Source organism: Engystomops pustulosus, chromosome 2 (genome assembly GCF_040894005.1).
Source record: "Engystomops pustulosus chromosome 2, aEngPut4.maternal, whole genome shotgun sequence".
NCBI classification, from domain to species: domain Eukaryota; kingdom Metazoa; phylum Chordata; class Amphibia; order Anura; family Leptodactylidae; genus Engystomops; species Engystomops pustulosus.
The window spans coordinates 171,724,850-171,743,638 of NC_092412.1; the positions used below are offsets into that span (position 1 = coordinate 171,724,850).

An 18,789-nucleotide genomic window follows, 5' to 3' on the forward strand; every position below is an offset into this window, starting at 1 on the left:
TGCTTTTGGAAAAGTTTTATTGCCCTACTATGCAAATTTATGAAAGAGGCTACTGGGGCGTGGAGTAGCTGGAGCTGAGGCTACACGGCGCGGCTACTCCACGCCCCGGTATGATCCTCCTACTTTATCATCTTCAGCGCGTGGCTCCTTGTAGCTGCGCACACTCGTCCACGCTCTACATAGACTATGTATGCAGAGCCGGCGGCTGCATGTACTCGGCTTTGAAGTCGGAGCTATTGAGCATGCGCAGGTATGTTAAAGCGTCACAAAGTTATAGCCTCCTTTAATGTTACAGGGCAAATTTTAAAAATCAGGCCTGGTCCTAAAGGTCTAAAATGGCTTAGACACAAAGGGGTTAATTAATTCTTTTTTTTATTAAAAAATGTTTTTATTTAATGTTTTAAACTGTTTTTATTAACTTTTACAGGTTAGCTTGAACAAGCGATCCACTGATCGTTCAAGCTATTCTTCACCTTACACAGTGTAATACAGATGTGTGTTACAGCCGGGTCCTGGCAGTCCCGGGGCTGAGATCAGAATCACGCCCCCCCCCCCCCCCGGTATTCTTGTGAAATGCCCCTAACACGCTGAGGTCAGAGCAACCACGGCGTGTTAGGGGTTAACACCTGCGATTGGAGAAATCTCCAATCGCGGGTGTTAGATATATATATAGAAGACACCCGCAGCTTCTGGCTCCGGCTCCGTTCAGGAGCCGGGGCCAGAAGTTTTACTTAATAGGAGAGAAAAAGAACTGGACCACACACATCCACACATCATACAATGATCTACTGCCGCTAGGCTAATTATATAACGAACTCGAGGTTCTTGGTTACATTTTGATCAAATTGTATAAGCCCACCAACCACTTCAAGGTGACCTTTTTTTGGTGGGTCCCTACGCTATTGTGTGCGGCATCACATGGCGTCCACCACCGCTGCAGCACAGCGCCGGCAGGGGCCAAGACCTGGTTTCCCCCCAGCACCCATACTGGCAGGCATAGCCCCCATGGCTCCAGGCCCGGGTCCCTACCAGCACCGCACAACAGAAGCAGCGGACGCCATGCAATACCGCACCATGTGAACAGGAAAAAGGCTCACCATGTGTGAACAGGTGTTGAATACTCACTGTTCCATGTAGTCTCAGGCTTTAGCTGAGAAGAAGTAGGCGGCCCCCATATGCAGTCTCCTGCTAATTTAAAAGCACCTCGGTCGAATGGAGTGCCACATGGTGAGCCTTTTTTCCTGTTCACATGGTGCGGTATTGCATAGCGTCCGCCGCTTCTATGGTGTGGTGCCGGTGGGGGCCCGGAGCCATGGGGGCTATGCCTGCCAGTATGGGTACCGGGGGGCAACCGGGTCTTGGTCCCTGCCGGCGCTGTGCTGCAGCAATGGTGGACGCCATGTGATGCCGCACATAATAGCGTAGGGACCCACCATAAAGTGGTCACCGTTAAGTGGTTGGTGGGCTTATACAATTTGATCAAAATGTAACTAAGAACCTCGAGTTCTTTATATAATGTAGCCTAGCGGCAGTAGATCATTGTGTGGATGTGCGGTCCAGTTCTTTTTCTCTCCCCGTGTTGGTTTTACGTAATAGTACTGAATTTTGCGGGAACGCACCTCCCGCAATGCAGTACTATTATGTCAAATGTCGGGAAGGGGTTAAAGACCCACTAAAATATAGTGCATGTAATCTTTCAGTGAAAATCTGCTCTGAATGGTGCACCTTCCCTTTAACCCCTTAGCGCTCTGCGCCATAGCTGTACTGCGCTGAGTCCCGCGAATAGCGCTCAGCGCAGTACAGCTACTGCGCAGAGACTTTGCCGATTCAGCGCTGCATGCCGAACCGGCATCGTTAGCCGCGGGATTTCAATGGTAATCTACCGTTGACATCCCCGGCTACCGCAGCATTTAACATGCCTTCCCGGGGTCTTTACCTCACGATCGGCCCCCCCGCGCCGTTTTCGGGGGGGCTGATCGGGACCCCAGAGAAGCCTGAAGGCGGTGCCTTTAAGATGGCGTCTGTGACGTCATCTTAAAGGCAAAGTGTCAGCCTATGCATCTGCATAGGCTGGCACTGCTAGTACCCTGCAATACATGAGTGTTGCAGAGTATTATCAAGAACAAGCAATCAGATGATTGCTTGTTCATATCCCATGGTGGATCAAGTAAAAAATGTAAAAAAAAAATGTTTTTCAATAAAAAATAACTTTATAAATCACTAAAAATGCCCATAAGCCCCAAAACATATAAAGAGACATATAACTCTCAAAAAAGTCTAAATCATAACACAAACCCCACATATATAGTATCACCACGTCCGTAACAATCCATAGAATAAAACTAAATAACTATTTATGATGAACGCCGTAAAAAAAAAAACGTTAAAAACCTGCCCAAAATTATGATTTTTACCTATTATATTCCACTAAAAATGCAATAAAAAGTGATCAACAAAACATATGTACTCCAGAATGATACTGTTGCAAAGAACAACATGTCCCGCAAAAAACAAGCCATCAACCAGCTCTGTAGCCAAAAACGTAACAATGTTATTCCACTTGGAAGATGGCGATGCAAAAATGATATTTTTCCCCACATTATGGTTTTATTTGGCAAATTTAGTAAAACATAAGAAAAAATATTCATGTATGGTATCCCCGTAATCGTATCGACCCATAGAATAAAGATAACAGGATTATTAGGCTATACGGTGAACACGAAAAAAAAAAAAGTAAAAAATCCAGTACAGAATTGATGCTTTTCTACTCATGACCTCAAAAAAAGTTCCTAAATTTTCAACAATAGGTGATACCAACCCCAAAATGGTAACACTGGAAAAAGCATCTCATCGCGCAAAAAAAATGCTGTCACATGGCCCAAATAACGGAAAAGCGAAAATTTTATAGCCTTCAAAAAGGGGCAACCAGAAAACTAAATTCCTGGCAGCTGCAGGGCACACCTTCCCTTCTGCGCCTCGCTGTGCCCCCATAACACAAGTAATGTCCACATGTGGGGGGTCTCTGTACTCAGGAGAAATTGTAGAACACATTTTATGGTGGGTTTTCTCTTTTTATCTTTTGGAAATGTGTAAATTTTAGGGCTAAATGAACGTATAACCGACAAAATTTGACCATTCTAAATTTCACCGCCGTTTTGATTCAATTACTATGAAGATCTCAAGGGGTTAACAATCTTTGTAAATGCTGTTTCTGATAGTTTGTGGGGTGCAGATTTGAAAATGGGTTGGTTATATAGAGGGTTTTTGATGCTAAATATGTAAAATTTAATTTCAAACCGTATTTATCCCCAAAATAGTCAATTCTGAAAATACGGAAAATCGCTATTCGATTTGTAGGCCGTGTGACGGCAAAATAAATTATCCAAACATTTCAAAAATTATGAAAATGTAAAGTAGACAAATGGGAAATGTTATTCGGCAAGTTATTTAGGTGGTAAATCGATCTGCCTGAAAACGCGGTGATTTTGAATTTCGAAAATGGCAAATTTTTCTAAAAATTCACCATTTTTTTCCTTTTTTTTTGTAAATAAACGCAAAACTTATCAGCCAAAATTTACCACTAAAATGAAGTACAACATGTGGGGAAAAAACAATCTCAGAATCACTTTGATAAGTAAAAGTGTTTAAAAGTTATAACCATATAAAGAGACGCAGGTCAGAATCCAAAAAAAGGGACTGAGCCTTAAGCTGTAAAATGGCTGCGTCCTTAAGGGGTTAATGCCATGGTGTGTTTACCAACATGTGTGTGGTATTGGCACAATGAGGCGAAATTGGGCATCAATCTTTGTGGAACATTTTGTTATCCACTGAGAATGTGTTCGATTTTTGCAAAATAAATTCATGACACCAAAAAAAAATTACAATTCCAAAATTACACCTTATTTTTTTTAACCTCAGTGAAACACTTCAAGGTTTAATAAAAGTTGATTTACATATGTTGAGTGTTTAGTTTCTATGATGGTGTAATTTATGGGGTTTTATTACTATTTAGGCCTCTCGAAGTGAATTCAAAGCTGAGCAGGACCCTCAAAAGAATCATTTTGTGTTTTTTATGAAAATGTGAGAAATCGCTCTTAAAGTTTTAAGCCTTATAACATTGTACAAGAATGAGTGGACGCTTTAAATTGTCCAAGAGAAAGTAGACGTTCAGTAAATGTTAGTTATCAAGTTATTTTGGTGTTATGACTATGCATCAGAAAAGTAGAAAAATTTGAATTTAGAAAATAGAGATTTTTTCATGCAAACATATCACCTAAGTTTTTCAACTAACATGAAGTGCAATGTGTCATGAGTCTCAAAATAACCTGGATATTTTAAAGGGTTATAACTACTTATAGTGACGCATGATTTTAATTGAAAAAAATGGGCCATGTCAGTAAGGTGCAAAATGGCCGTTAAGAGGTTAAAGAAAATCTGCCATAAAAATTCAGCATGTTAAACCAGGGACACTTGCTCAAATCCCCAGGCTCTGTGGTAATCTTATTGTATTTGTAATACATGGCTGCCTTCCTACGAATTTAACTTCTTATGCTAATTAGGGCCTCTGATTGGTGTTTCCAGAGCCCCTTGGTAATGTCTCCCACCCCCCTCCAATTTCTGCTGCTACTAGATTACACAGGCAGAGGGAGGGCGAGAGAGCAGGGGGTTGTGTGAGACATGTTCTGCTCATTGTAAACAGCACATGAATGTGCCGCACTGACGGGCTATGGAAATGCCCCTCAAAATCATTAGCATAATTAAAAATGTTTATTTTAAACGGAAAAAGGCCATTGATAACAAATATAAGAAGATTACCACAGTCGCTGTACCTGGATCTATGAGTAAGTGTCCCTGGTTTATCATGCATAATTTTGATGTAGGAGTGAGCCCTCTACATAGACACATGAGGGGAGATTTATAATTAGTCCTATGTAGCTTCTTGGTGTATAATTGTCGCAATTTTTTGCGCAAACATCGTTTTTGTGGGTTTTTAAAAGAGAAAAAAACGCAACTATAAAGTCACGCAATGGTGGAAAAAATACACCACAGAGTGGGCAACACCACATTTATCAACTGAGAATTTTCAAAAGAACGCAAATTTAATCGCAAAACTACACCACATAGGAATTGGTGTATGTGGGTATATTGCTACTACAGCTCAATTTTATGTTTGAGGTATCTAATAATTTCCTGTGCAAAAACATTTCCAAAAGGCAGAAATTGAGCGGATGTTAAACATATGAGCGACTGGTGCAGTCTATTCGCATAGAGCACACACAGCTGATACTCGTATCAGAAGGTATTTAACACTGCACATACACCGGACTATAAATGTGACTGTTGGAAACCTGCCAGTCTAACACATAGACAACTGCTCAAAATCCTGCATAATGATAAATGCCCCCATGGAGTTTGCTTCATATTGCAGCAAACACCCATCGCTGACAACAGCGATCAGTGTTAGCACAGATTGCAGGTGTTAACCCTTTGATGCTTTGCCCTCGGCATTTGAAAGAGGGAGGCGCGTGGGAGCCACCAACTTTGTTTTCATCTGTTGGTGCGACAGCCTTGGGTCTTTATAAGGTCTCCTTATAAAAACAAGGACATAAAAAGCGAAAGGAAGAGCATATCTTGGCAGAGGGGGCACACACCAGTATGTCAGTGTGCTGAGTTTACAATCCTTCAAAGTACCCTAGATCAGTGATGGCAAACCTTTTAGACCAGTGATTTTCAACCTTTTTTGAGCCGCGGCACACTTTTTATACTTAGAAAATCCTGGGGCACACCACCAACCAAAATAGCACAAAATGACACTAAAACAGTCATATTATACATATAGTTAATAATATAGATTCTACATTTATTTTACTCACTCCTGGGCCTGGGCCTGTTGGACGAACACAAAAGGGATATCCTGGCAGGAATGGTGGAAAGACGCACACAAAGCTCTTCTTCAACAGTTCTCCCTGTTTTTAGTATAGGGTGCAGATTATTATGTGGCTCATATACTGCAAAATAAAGGGGTACAATGAGAAGTACTATGGCCATGAGGCCAGAGTACAAGTGCCAGCTCATATACTCAGCATATGAGCTGGTACTTGTAGTACTCCAGCCTCATGACTATAGTATTTCTCATTTTACATTTCTCTGGGAAACAAAACACAGGGGGCACCATAGTTTGGGGAACTTTCCCCGCGGCACACCTGACCATGTGTCGCGGTACACTAGTGTGCCACGGCACACTGGTTGAAAATCACGGTTTTAGACACCCCAAACTACAAACAAAGACCCGCTTATTTATTGCAAAGTGCCAACACAGAAATTTTATTTATGATTTATACTCTCTTCTCTGCACAGTTTTCATTGATACCAGCACTGAGGACACCAATAAAGCAGAAAATAGTCCCAGGTAGCACTGTCACTTTAATATAGCTCAGTGCACAGCAAGTCCTGGACTGCAGGAAGATACGGGGAGTCCTCTCTGAGTGCCCACAGAAAGGGCTCTGAGTGCCACCTCTGGCACCAGTGCCATAGGTTAGCCATCACTGCCCTAGATGGTCTGCAAAAATAATATAAAAAAAAAAAGAAATTAAATGAAACTTGAAAGTTCAAATCACCCCCCCCCCTTTCCGTAGGAACTTATTGTCTTCTGATGTTATTTGTTTAAGGGATTTAGAATAATTTTTTCTTGGGAAAATCATATTTTGGATTGCTTATACAGATCACAAGGACGCTAGTTGCGCCTTTTTTCGTTTGTGTTTCCATTTTTCACTCCCCACCTTCCAAAATCTATAACTTTTTTTATTTTTACATGTAAAGAGCAGTGTGATGGTGTTGAGATGTGGGGTCTTCTGGCCGTTAAAAAAAATAAATCTTTACTCAGGCTTCAGGTCCAAAGAAAAGGCTTGCATTTATTTGCACAAAAATAAAATGTACAGAACAAAAATGCTTATAATTCAGGGGATAGATTGCAGCTACCTTGGAACAAGCAGCTCCCCTGTGGTCAGATCAGACACTCTGACCTAGAGACAATCCATGTACACACAGGTGTCATTAAATACCCAACTATTTCCCTTGAGTTTTAAAGGGATACACCCCTGGGTTGCACCTTTAACAACAAACATCACACAAAGATATATTTCTTACTTAATATACATAATGCCACAATACAATATAATACACAATATAAAAATAAAAGGGGAGTTTACAATATACACAAAGTAACCAAAGTTAGAAATGCAAACATAAACCACATGGCTTCAGCTCAGCATCACCTGGCAGTAATCAGATGCAGCTATATAACCCCAGCTCACCCTCTGCTCAGGTTTTGCACACACACAGGTAAGATCAGGTAATGCTGAGTGGTGGCTGCTGAACTGGTTTGTCTGGTGAAACAATAGTGGACAGAGACAAAGGTTTGCTGGCCAGCAGGAGGAGAAAAAGAAGAAAAGTTACAAACACACAGAGAAGACAAACAGTTCACCATTCACCCCTCAACATTCCTCCCTGCTTAAGTGGAAGCTTGCCCTTCCACAAAGTAGTTCTCTTGGACTTGGGTACCAAATCGGGATAAGTGATCGGCATTCTTATGCCGACTCCCTGGTTTGTACTGTACCAAGAACCGGTAAGGCTGTAAGCCCAAGTACCAACGTGTTAGACGAGCATTGTTACCCTTCATTGTATTCAACCAAAATAAAGGATGATGGTCAGAAATTAACACAAATTCTTTACCCAATAGATAATAACGTAGACTTTCTATGGCCCATTTTATGGCTAAACATTCCTTTTCTATTGTAGAATAGTTTAGTTCTCTGGGGAACAGTTTTCTGCTAATATACAGAATTGGATGTTCTTCTCCATCCTGCATTTGGCAGAGAACAGCCCCGATACCCCTTTCTGAGGCATCAACCTGGACTTGAAATGGCAGAGTAAAATTCGGGTTATTTAATACAGGTGCACTACACAATTTCTCTTTTAAAGTATTAAATGCTTTTTCACACTCAGGTGTCCATTCCACAAGGTTCTTTTTTGTTTTCTTTGTAAGATCACTTAAAGGGGCGGCTAAATCAGAAAAATTTGGAATAAATCGGCGGTAATAGCCAGCCAGCCCTAAAAATGACCTCACTTCCTTCTTTGTTTTTGGAGTTGGGGCATCCTTTACAGCTGTGATTTTTGAAATTTCTGGTTTAATTTTCCCACCACCTACAATGTATCCAAGATAAGAGGTTTCTTTCTGAGCTATGGTACATTTTGTTGGATTGATTGTAAGTCCAGCTTTAGCCAAGGCTGAGATGACATTTTCCAGATGCAAAAGATGAGACTTCCAATCAGAACTAAAGACAATGACATCATCAAGGTAAGCGGCACAGTATGAGGAGTGTGGTCTGATTACTGTATCCATTAGCCTTTGGAATGTAGCAGGGGCATTATGGAGGCCAAATGGCATACAGGTAAACTGAAACAAGCCCTGTGGGGTGGCAAAAGCTGTTTTTTCACGGGAATTACCTTCAAGTGGTATCTGCCAATAGCCCTTAGTCAGATCAAATGTAGATATATACTGGGCTTTTCCCAAGCTACTTATTAGGTCATCAATATGGGGCATAGGGTAGCTGTCAAATTTTGAGATCTGATTGAGTTTTCTAAAATCAATACAGAATCTAATGTCCCCATTTTTCTTGGGTACAACAACAATGGGGGAGCACCAAGGACTGCAGGATGGTTCAATGACCCCTAATTTTAGCATGTTTTGAACTTCCATGTCCATCACAGGCTTCAGTTTTTCAGGCACCCTGTAGGGTTTCTGACGTATTGGTTTGGCATCACCAGTGTCAATCACATGTTGGACTAACTTGGTGTGACCTGGTGTAGAGACAAAGGTGTGTTCATGCTTCTGCAACAAATGGTCTAAGTCTTTATTCTGGTCATCAGAAAGTTCACTTCCCCTCTGAATATCAGAGACATGAGAACTAACGGGGGACAGAATAGAATAAGCCTGATCAAGAAGATTTGGATGACATTCTGAAAGAATTGTACAGGCCACATTTGGTCTATCAACCCATTTTTTAAGTAGATTGGCATGGAAGATTTTCTTTTCCTGAACCCTGCCAGGCATAAAAATCTCATAATCTACTGGACCAGTTTGACGCAAGACATCAAAGGGTCCCTGCCACTTTGCTAGCAATTTGTTATCAGATGTTGGCAGTAACAGTAGAACCTTATCCCCGGGTATAAAACATTTATCTTTAGCATTTTTATCATACCATTGTTTCATGTGGGATTGTGCATCTGTAACATTGACCTTCACAAACTCTGCTAACTCGGCAAGTTTGTCCCTCATTGAGATGACATACTCCACTAAAGTTTTTTGGTCTGGGCTAGGGTTTTCCCAGTGTTCTTTGATCACATCCAGTGGTCCCCTTGGTCTTCTACCATAGAGTAACTCAAAGGGAGAAAAACCAGTGGATGCCTGTGGAACCTCTCTATAGGCAAACAAAACATATGGGAGCAACTGATCCCATTGTTTTGGATATTGTTCCACAAACTTGCAAAGCATTCTTTTAAGCGTCTGGTTGAAGCGCTCCACCAAGCCATCTGTTTGTGGATGATAGGGAGCAGTTCTTACTGCCTGGATTCCTAAAAGCTGATGGATTTGCTTCATTAAGTTGGACTGAAAATTTGAACCTTGGTCTGTTAGAATTGTGTGAGGAATACCCATCTGACTGAAAAACTTCATCAGTTCCTCTGCAATTCTTTTTGTGGTGATAGTTCTTAAGGGAATAGCCTCTGGATAGCGGGTCATGTAATCACTTATAACTAAAATATATTGGTTACCTTTTTTACTTTTTTCAAGAGGACCAACTATATCCAGAGCTATTCTTTCAAAGGGAGTATCAACCACAGGTACAGGGATCAGCTTACATTTTTTGTTACCTGGGGAAACAAACTGACATTCAGGACAAGAGTCACAAAAACTGGCAACATCTGCATGTACTTTAGGCCAAAAGAATCGAGTTAGTATCCTTGACAGTGTTTTATTCCTACCCAGGTGTCCAGATAGCGGTATACTATGAGATACTTTCAGAATTGACTCCCTGTATTCAGAGGGAACCACAAGTTGCCATACTTTTTCTTTTGTCTTTGGATGCTCACAAACCCTATACAAGAGGTCATTTTTTAAAGTGTACATAGGAAACTGTTTGGGTTCCCCTTCATTTTTAACCTGAGAAAATGCTGAAGCAAGGGTGCCATCTTGTTTCTGTTTAACGGACATATTTTCCCACTTTAGGGATCCTTTTTCTAAGAGAGAATGCGCAGACCGCCATTTCGCACGAGAAAGGCGCATTTCTCTCCTAGAAAGGTGACCTTTGCCACTACCATGGAAAACATCATCGTGCAATGGAAATATGTCACCCAGAGATTCTGCATCAGACACCTTTTTAACTTGAGACCTTGTGGTCACAGCAGAAGTTACACTGTCACTTTTAATCATGCTACAAAAACCAGGTAGGTCTTGGCCCAAAACCACAGGATATGGCAATTTTGGGACAATTCCCATTTCTAAAGACACTTCTACATCAGCTATTTGTATAGGTATCACAGTTTTAGGGTACATCTTTTTATCACCATGCACACAGGTTAGGAACAAATGACCTGTAGTATTAGCAGAGTCCACCAAGTCTGATCTTATCAGAGACTGCTGGCTCCCAGTATCAATCAGTGCAGTCACAGTCTGGGAGTTAACAGTAACAGGTTGTAAATAGTCTCTCACAAGTCCTACACAATTTGCTGCAGACCCTTTAACTTTTTTGCTAGCTATATTGGTACAGTCTTTAGCATAATGTCCAGCTTTACCACAGGCAAAGCAAGTAAGGTCTTTATGCTGACCTTTAGATTTTACAGTCTCATGTTTTGGCTTATCAGTGATAGTATTGAAAGAAGGTCTTACCACACTTGGCTTCTGGACCAGTCCTTTCCTTGCAAGCAGATAATTTTCAGCGAGTGTCACAGCTTGCTCACCACTATCAGGCTGATGTTCCTTTACCCATATTCGCATTGGTGTAGGAAGAACCTCCAGAAACTGTTCAAGGATGATGGTCTCCAACACCTGCTGGACAGTCTTGCCCTCTGGGGGAATCCACTTGGAACATAGTTCACTCAGCTGGGTGTAGGCCTCTCTAGGTCCATCTTTATCTTGGTAACTGTAGGTCCGGAATTTTTGGCGAAAGGTTTCTGTATGTATGTTGTATCGTCTTAAAATTGCAGTTTTGACTTTTTTATAATTTTCAGCGTCATCAGTCCTCATCTGGCTATATGCCTGCTGTGCTTTGCTGGTGAGGAATGGCACTAAATGAAGGACCCATTGATCTTCAGGCCACTTGTTTGCTTGAGCCACTCTTTCAAATACTTTTAGATATGACTCTATATCATCAGTCTCTGTTAGCTTGGTCAGCTTTAATTTTGTGGCAGGAGAAAGATTTTGCTGCATGGCTTGTAGTGCCTGGATAAACTGTTCATCTCTCCTTGCTCTTTCCACCTCTTGTTGCTTGATGTCAATTCTGCGTTGCTCCTCCTCCTTGTCTCGCCTCCATTGCTCTTTTTCACGGTAGAATTTTTCCTCCTCTTTTCTACGTTGATCACTTAACTCTTGGCGCTGGACCAACCATACAAGGAGTTCCTCCATGCTTTTTGGAGCAGTTGCACTCACTGGTGGATCAGTACCAGCTGCAGCGCCCTCCTCTGGAATCACAGGTTTGCATACCTCTGGCTGGGTGCTCTCCATCTCCAATACAGGAACTGCTTTTGCCTTTTGGCGAGATCCTTCTACCAGTTTGGGACGTGCAGATGCTTTAGCGCGCTGCGGTGGTCTAGCAGACTGCGTCGTTATAAACCTCCTGGTACGTCCTGCCATCAGCTGAGTAGTAAACTGTACTTAGTCCAGTACAAACAGCCATCCCACTGCTGCCACCATATGTTGAGATGTGGGGTCTTCTGGCCGTTAAAAAAAATAAATCTTTACTCAGGCTTCAGGTCCAAAGAAAAGGCTTGCATTTATTTGCACAAAAATAAAATGTACAGAACAAAAATGCTTATAATTCAGGGGATAGATTGCAGCTACCTTGGAACAAGCAGCTCCCCTGTGGTCAGATCAGACACTCTGACCTAGAGACAATCCATGTACACACAGGTGTCATTAAATACCCAACTATTTCCCTTGAGTTTTAAAGGGATACACCCCTGGGTTGCACCTTTAACAACAAACATCACACAAAGATATATTTCTTACTTAATATACATAATGCCACAATACAATATAATACACAATATAAAAATAAAAGGGGAGTTTACAATATACACAAAGTAACCAAAGTTAGAAATGCAAACATAAACCACATGGCTTCAGCTCAGCATCACCTGGCAGTAATCAGATGCAGCTATATAACCCCAGCTCACCCTCTGCTCAGGTTTTGCACACACACAGGTAAGATCAGGTAATGCTGAGTGGTGGCTGCTGAACTGGTTTGTCTGGTGAAACAATAGTGGACAGAGACAAAGGTTTGCTGGCCAGCAGGAGGAGAAAAAGAAGAAAAGTTACAAACACACAGAGAAGACAAACAGTTCACCATTCACCCTTGATTTTTGTCTACAAAATTGCACTTCATAGTGACGGTATTTTATATTCCATGGCGTGTACTGGGGAGCGGGCAAAAAATTCCAAATGCAGTGAAATTGGTGAGCAAACGCATTTGCGCCGTTTTCTTGTGGGCTTGGATTTTACAGCTTTCATTGTGCGCCCCAAATGACATGTCTACTTTATTCTTTGGGTTGGGCAATCACAGAGATGCCAAATTTGTATAGATTACTAATGTTTTCATACCTTTACAAAAATTTTGCTATCTTCTGGCGCTAATAACTTTTTCATACATCCGTGTACGGAGCTGTGGGTGGTGTCATTTTTTGCGATTCTTGATGATGTTTTTGAAGCTATTTTTAGGACTGTTGATCACTTTTTACAGAATTTTTTATATTTCTCAAATTGGCAAAAAAGTGCCATTTTCGACTTTGGTTGCTGTTTTCTGTTACGAGGTTAAACGCAGTGAAAAACCGGTATTGTATTTTGGTAGATCTGCATTTTGGGATGCTGCGATACCTAACTTGTTTATGATTTTTACTGTTTGTTTATATGACTTCTAGGGAAAGGGTGGGGGTGATTAGAATTTTTAGTTTTTTTTCAGATTTTTTATCTGACCCCCTAGGAACTTTAACCCTTGGTTGTCTGGTTGATCCTGCCATTTACTGCCATACTACATTTTCCTCCTTATTCATTACAATGTGTGCTACTGGGTGTTACCGTTAAGTGTTTGCTGTAATATGCAACAAAGGCTTACTGGCCATGGAGAGGGCTTAGCCTATGAGCCCTCTACATTCACCCGCAGCTGACGTATGATTGATGTACTACTACGTCACGTGTTGCTAAGAGGTTAAATAAAAAATTTTAACGCTTTTTTTCAATAGCCAGGCCTCCCACTTATTAATCAAACAGCACATTAGTGGCTTCCCACTAATGAAAAGATTATTATACAATTATTTTACAAAAACTACATTCCTTAAACTATTAAAAATAGTATGTAGGAAGCTTGTTAACCCTTTAACCCCCTAAACACAAACATTCCCTATACATATCTAACAAAGTAAAAAGACACAAAATTGCCCAAAATAACCCGCATATTTGGAATCGCTGTATATCTGTAACAATCTGTACAATAACTCAGAAATGTTATTGGACCCGCCCGGTGAGCGCCGTTAAAACAAAACTTGAAAAACTTGCCAAAAATGTATTTTTTTCATAAAACCCCTTTCACAGGGGGGATTCCGATTCTTCTGAAATGCCCCTTGCTCTGACCGCGGCGTTCAGGGGTTAACACCCGCGATCGGAGAAATCTCCGATCGTGGGTGTTTGAGGCAGGTGTCGGCTATATTATATATAGCTGACACCCGCAGCTTCTGGCGCCGGCTCCATTCAGGAGCCGGTGCCAGAAGCATGACGTAATAGTACTGCATTTTGCGGGAACGCACCTCCCGCGATGCAGTACTATTACGTCAAATGTCGGGAAGGGGTTAAATATAAAAAAAATTTTACTTAGTTTTTTTTCGTGACATGTGACTTTAACAAGATAGTTTTTCCTAATCACTTATCTTTATAATATTAGTTGATAATTAACTACAAAAATATGAAAAAATACACATTTTTCCGAATTAAAGTTCTTTTTTAATACGTACCGTATATATACTAGAGTATAAGCAGACCCGAGTATATACCGATACCCCTAATTTTAACACCACAAACTGGGAAAACCTGTTGACTCGAGTATAAGCCTAATATATAGCATGACTACTCATACCTTCAGTATATAGCCAGAAGCCCCTTACTCCCACTATATAGACCACCCCCAGTATAAAGCCAGCCCTTTGCCACAGTATATAGCCTGCAGCACACGTCCCCCCACCTAGTATATAGCCTGCAGCCCAAGTCCCACCCAGTATGGGGTCGGAAGGTGAGTACAGCATGTTTTGTTTTTTGTTTTTTTTTTTTTTTTTTTATAGAATAAAAGCCGAGTTAGGCAGTTTTCAGCTCATTTTTTTGCTTATACTTGAGTATATACGGTAGTAAAACTGAATAAAATTTTACCAAAGTATTCTATAAATATGTACAACATCATTCAATCATCCTTTCCCCAAGTTCAGCTACAGATGAAGAGGGTACAAGTACTTCTACAATTCTGAACTGCAAGCTTATTCTTTTTTGCAGCTCCTTCTACATTCTACCTTCAGCTGACAAGCTGGCCGGGGGAATATTTCAAACACCTTTATCTTTTTAACCCTGGCATCTAGTGATGTAGTGAGCATTTTGACCCCACCGCTCTGAAGTGGAAGACAATTGTATAGGTTCTGAAATCGAAAAAAATAAATCTAACCCTCCGCTTACTACAGCTGTGCTCATACCATATTTTGCTATACAGGTAGTCCCCGGGTTACATACAAGATGGGGTCTGTAGGTTTGTTCTTAAGTGGAATTTGGAAGTCGGAACTGTATATTTTATCAGTGTAATCCCAGCCAGAACGTTTTTGGTCTCTGTGACAATTGGATTTTAAAAATGTTGGGTTGTCATAAGAATCAGTATTAACACTAAAGCTTCATTACAGACACATTTAATAACTGTTACAGCTGATCATTGTAGCCTAGGACTAAAGCACAATAAGTTACCAATATCCAGAGGTCCGTTTGTAACTAGGGGTCGTATGTAAGTCGAGTGTTCTTAAGTAGGGGACCGCCTGTATATTGTAAGGACAAGTTGGGTGGATTTCCGACGTGTCCTTATAATATACGGCACAGATGTATCCCACTGTATGCTTATGGGTATGCTCAGCATATACATCGGGAGCTTTTCTGACATACAGTAAAGACCAAAAATACTTAATAAGTGAAACAACTGAAAAAGATGTATTATGTTCTAGGTTCTTCAAAGTAGCCACATTTTGCTTTGATTACTGCTTTGCACACTCTTGGCATTCTTTTGATGAGTTTCAAGATGTGGTCACTTGTTGGTCGTCCAACAATCTTGAAGAAGTTCCCAGAGATGCTTAGCACTTGTTGGCCTTTTTGCCTTCACTCAGCGGTCCAGCTCACCCCAAACTATCTTATTGGGTTTAGGTCTGCTGACTGTGGATGCCAGGTCATCTGGCATAGAACCCCATCACTCTCCTTCTTGGTCAAATAACCATTACACAGCCAAGAGGTGTGTTTGGGGTCATTGTCCTTTTGAAAAATAAATGATGGTCCAACTGAACGCAAATAGCATGCTACTACAAGATGCTGTGTGTTCTTTAGCCCAAACAAGTCTCTTCTGCTTGTTACCTGTTCTTAACAGTGGTTTTCTAGCAGCTATTTTATGATAAAGGCCTGCTATACAAAGTCTCCTCTTAACAGTTGTTGTAGAGAAGTGTCTGCTCCTAGAATTCTCTGATTTCTCTAATCTGAGCTGATGTTAACCTGGCATTTCTGAGGCTGGTGACTCTTGATGAACTTATCCTCCACTGCAGAGGTGACTCTTGGTCTTCCTTTCCTGGGGCGGTCCTCATGGGAGCGAGTTTCTTTGTAGCGCTTGATTGTTTTTGCAACTGCACTCGGGGACACTTTCAAAGTTTTCCCAATTTTTTGAACTGACCTACCTTCATAACTTAAGTAATGATGGGCATTCATTTTTCTTTACTTAGCTGCTTTTTTCTAGCCATAATACAAATTCTAACGGTCTATTCCGTAGGACTATCAGCTGTGTATCCACCTGACTTCTGCACAACACAACTGATGGTCCCAACGCGCATAGCACCTAAGAATATGGATGATCCCATTGTAGATAATAATACGGGAGCTCCTGGGGTGTGGCTAAGCGGCCTATGGGTGCAGTCGCATGTGAAAAGAGCTCTGTATTCTCCCAGCGATAACCTGATAATTCTACTGTAAAATAACGGATAGTAAAGCTTGGCTTCAGCCGTTTTCCACAGAGAATGAGAAAAACCAGAGCCTCCGGAGCTGCTGCAAAACTCAGTGAGTACGCGTGGAACTGATCTCAAGATGGCGCCGACCCCTCAGAGCCTTCAGCTCCCGCCATTCCACCTGCGCCTCCTAAACCGGACCCTGACCTAGACTCTGAATTGGATGATACCAACCTCACACTTAGAGGTATCCTGCCAGCTCCTAATGGCCATCCAAACCTCCCCCCATTGATCTAAATCCTAAGCCCTCCCAACCTGTCCCAAACTTATCATTTTAATCAAGTAACATCTTCCTAGAGCGATAGAGGTAAGTTTCGCCACCTTTCCAACTCTGTAATTATTTTAGATATTAAAGGAGGATTATTTAGTTTATTTAGAGATCCCAGGTTTCTACCTATTTTAATACTTAAATACGTAATCTCATGGGCTGATGGTTTAATCCCGAGAGATGACCCCTCCCAATTCCTGGTACCGTCAGACAGTTTCAACTCCAATACTTTGCTCTTTCCCACGTTAACTCTTTAACCTGAAAAGTCCCCAAACTCCCGGATAACCGAGAACACCCCAGGGAAATGCCTTAAAGGGTCTGATAAAAATAGAACAACATCATCCGCAAATAACGCTATTTTCACCACCTGCTTCTTGATGTAGATGCCTTCATAAAGGTCTGAGTCTTCAAAATAGCGAGCTAGTGGTTCTAGCACAATATCAAAAAGAAAGGGGGCATCCCTGACGAGTTCCTTTTTGTAGCTGAAAGGGATCTGATTAAAAGCCCAGTGTGCTTATTTGTGCTGTGGGATTTCTGTATACCCCCTCAAGATATGTGCAAAACATTAAAAAAATGTTACGCACTCTAGAATGAGAACACTAAAAAGAACAACTCTTCTCGCAAAAAATAAGCCCTTAACCAGATTTGTCAGCCGAAATATAAAAAAGTTATGCATATAAAAAGATGGTGATGCTAAAATGAACAAAGTTTTCTCAAAATAAGTTTTTATTCAATATGTCAAGTTCTGCCCCTGTTTACACAACCTCCGATTCTCTAATTATTGATAAGACAGAGCTGAGCTCAGAGAAACTACACCAAAGAAATTGGTATAATATCTCAATCTCTGTCGACAACTGATCCTTAGGCAAGGCTTAGGCAGATGTGTCTGATTTATTTTCGTCACAAAGGATTATACATAATTTTTAATGAGGCAAAACTTGGCCTTGTTTAGCTAAAGATAAGAAGTAATGTCCATAGTTCATTGGTTAGTAAATTATAACATAAACTTTGCAGAAACGAGAGCTCATTTCTTCTAGTGTGGGCAGTATCGTTAATCAGCCAAAGACCACATTCTTTCACTGTACAGGAGTCTGTTATCAATCTTCATCCACAGTTGAGCGTCCTCTTAGTTTCAGCATTTAGCAAGCATATGAAAAATAAAAACATTTTCATTAAACATATAGCAGTACTTCACAAATAAAATTGAATAAAATACACAAACCCCTCACATATTTGGTATCGCTACGTCCGTGAAAATCTGCATAATAAAACAGAATCGTTATTGGACCTGCAAAATGAACCCCGTAAAAAAAACAACCTCAAAAACGCTCCAAAAAAAAGATAATTTTTAATTAATACACTTTGAAAATGCTCTAAAAAGGGATTTTAAAAAGTTACGCACTCTAAAATAAGACCACCAAAAAGAACAACTCTTCTCACAAAAAATAAGCCCTTAACTAGATTTGTAAGCTGAAAAAAAAAAAGTTATGCATATGAAAGTCGGTGATGCTAAAATTAACATTTTTGCCAAATTACTTTTTATTCAATAAAAATTGGAAACAAATTAAAAAACTATATAAGCCAGGTATTTTCGTAATCGTGGAGACCCACAGAATAAAAATAATATACTATTTTTACGGTATGGTAAACGTCCAAAAAAACAAGCACAAAAAATCTTCCTAAAAATTGATGATTTTCATTTCCTCCACCAACAAAGAGTTAATAAAATCTCAGCAATTAGCTATAGATGCCCCAAAATTATGTACCAGAAAAGTGTGTCTCATGTGGCAAAAAATAAGCCCCTATAGGTCCACAGTAAAAAAAAATTATAGCCTGTACAATGTGAACTAGCAAATCTGATCTGCATGGCACCTCCTTCTCTTCTTTGCCCAGCAGTGTGCCGGATACCACCACATATAGTGTATCAGTGTACTCGGGAGAAATTGGGTATCAAACTTTGTGGAGCCTTT

The 18,789-nt window shown here is 40.7% G+C and overlaps 1 protein-coding gene across 5 annotated transcripts in view; it reads left to right on the forward strand.

Annotated features, from left to right (window-relative positions):
- The window catches only part of PARL (presenilin associated rhomboid like), a 155,572-nt gene that overhangs the window by 441 nt on the left and 136,342 nt on the right, over nucleotides 1-18,789 (forward strand). The gene's annotated exons all lie outside the window — the stretch shown is intronic.